The sequence below is a fragment of the Chaetura pelagica genome, unplaced genomic scaffold (genome assembly GCF_000747805.2).
Source record: "Chaetura pelagica isolate M959 unplaced genomic scaffold, ChaPel_1.0 scaffold217, whole genome shotgun sequence".
In the NCBI taxonomy this organism is placed as follows: Eukaryota; Metazoa; Chordata; class Aves; order Apodiformes; family Apodidae; genus Chaetura; species Chaetura pelagica.
This window is the reverse complement of record NW_009953903.1, coordinates 339,919-342,354: the sequence shown is the minus strand read 5'-3', so window position 1 is coordinate 342,354 and position 2,436 is coordinate 339,919.

Below are 2,436 nucleotides of genomic sequence, written 5' to 3'. Positions count from 1 at the left end.
GGATCCCTACAAGCCCCATGGCTTCCTGAGCAGGGTCCTCTCTACAGCCTGGTGGGGCCAGGACATGCAGCGGGTCCTGGTGAGGGTACAGCAAGGAGGACACAGCTCCCATCCTGGCTGTGAGCAGAGAAGGACTTTCTGATCCTTCCCTCCTCTTTTCAGTCTCCAGGTCAAATTCCTGAACACTCCAGGTGTCTTTACAGACTCTGGGGCAGGGATGTGGGATTTACACCCTGGGAATGGGGTCATGGGCTTCGTGTGGGGGTGCTCAGGGCTCTGTTAAGCTTGGGTGCCCCAGCAGGATGAACATCCAGTGTCTCCAGAGGCTGGAGAAGAGCATCCAATCCCCTCCTGCTCCTCTGGGCACTGCCTTTGAAAGGCTTTGGAAATGGAGATGAAAAACGTTTTTCCTACAGAAATTGGTTGTGCTTTGGCTTTCTGGGAACCACGGGGCTGGGTCCCCTCAGATCCTCCTTCCCCCCAGGGTTTGTCTCCTGGGAAATGAACCAGAGAGTCGGGAGGAAAAGCTGGAGATGAGCTGAGAGTTCCTGGTCTGCAGAAGCCCAGCTGGAGCAGTCAGGAAGGGTTACAGCTGCCATGGAGCATCAGGAGATGGTGGCTCAGGGTGAAGATCTTCCCAGGATTAGAGCAGGAACATGTTCAGCCCCTGGAAGACACCAGGTCATGGCAGCTCTGGTCGGGCTGCCTCCCCTCTGGGGGACACAGGGAGGAGTGAGACCCCAGCCCAGGAGGGGTACAAGGCATGAAACACCCTGGGACAGCCAGGGTCCCTGGGGGGAACCCCCAAACCCTGGGGCTGCAGGGACCCATAGGGGGACCAAGTGAGAGCCCTGGGGCTGCAGAGGATCCTGGAGCCCCCAGGGAGACCCCAGAGTCCCCATGACACCCAATGAGACCCCCGAAGCCCCAGAGCTGTAGGGACCCCCAAGGTCTTGGCGAGAACCTGGAGCCCCAGTGAGATCCTGGGGGCTGTGGGGACGCCCCATCCATGTGCTCATTCAACCCAACCAAGTCAAACCCGAGCCGGGGGGACCTGCGGGGACCCCCCTGTCCCGCGGTGCAGTCTGGTGCGCGCCCTCTGGGTGTCACGCGCGCTCCACGGACCGGGAGCGACACGAGCGGGAGGGGGAGGGGGCAGGGAAAGGGACCAGCCGAGCTGCAGAGCCATGAGCAGGGCGATGCAGCCCCGGGGGCAGCCCCGGCTCCCCTCGCAGCCACTAAAGGCAGAGGACACGCGTCCCCTGCCCCACGCCGGTGTCACCAGCTCGTCCACGAAGGTGGAGGTGATGGCCCCGGGCTGTTCCTTACCTGGGTTGCCCACCCGAGTGCCGGGTGGGGGGTGACTGCCCCCCATATTGGCCCCCCAGGGTGTCCCCCTGCCCGTGCTTGGTGCCCTCGGTGTCCCCTGCTGCCCTGGGCTGGTCGGTGGCATCCCAGGAGCAGCCTGGCCTTGCCAGCTGGAAGCTGAGAGCTGGAGGGGATTCCCACCGATGTTGCAGCCTCTGGGGACACTCAGTGTTACTGGACCCCAGTTAATGGTTCCCAGCACAGCGGGCGTGCTGGGACGTGCTCCCCCCAGTGCCCAGGAGCCCAGGGCTGGGACACCACCCACACACTGTGCCAATAAGCAGAGGGTGAGACAGAGCCCCAGGCACTTTTGTCTTCCTCCTGGTCCTTCAGAACAGCTGAGCCCTTCCCCAGTGGCCTCCTCAGCCACCCTGAGCCCTTCCAGTGAGGGGGACAGAGCAGGGACATGGGCACCCTGCACCTGGGGACCCCCAGCTCCTCCATCATCTGGTGCAGGCCTTTCTCTGCCACTTGGGGAGCTTCTGGGGTCAGGGCAAATGGGAGGAAGGGGTGTGTTGTCGTGTCCCCCCCCCAGCCCTCCTTGGAGGCTGGGAGCCAGCACAGCTGGGTCCCTTCCCTGTCCCCAGCGTGGGGACACGGTGGGTCTGCCCCGTTGCAGATGGGTCAGAAAGTCCCGTGGGTGATGCAACTTCACTTCTCTCCTGAGTAACCTCGTTCCTCTCTGGCTCTTCTCAGTGTCCTCCTCCAACTGGCGCTGTGCTAGGGCAGGGTCCTGCCCTGGGCTGCTCCTCCAGCTGCCTGCATCCCCCATCCCTGTGTCACCCAGGACACTGCACAGGGACACACGTCCGTGTGACACGAGGCAGCACACGTGGGACACACACACACACACACACACCCCTGGACACAGCCAGGGAGCAGTGACTCCCTCCCGGGATCCTGCCACACACCCAGACATCCCTCAGTCACCCACAGCTCCTACACCCAACCAGTGCCACAGAAGCCCCCACTGACACCGAGACCACGCAGCAAGGACACATTTGGACACGTGTGTCAGTGACCCACGCACGCCCAGCTCACCAGCACACGTGGCAGCACGTGCAGCTG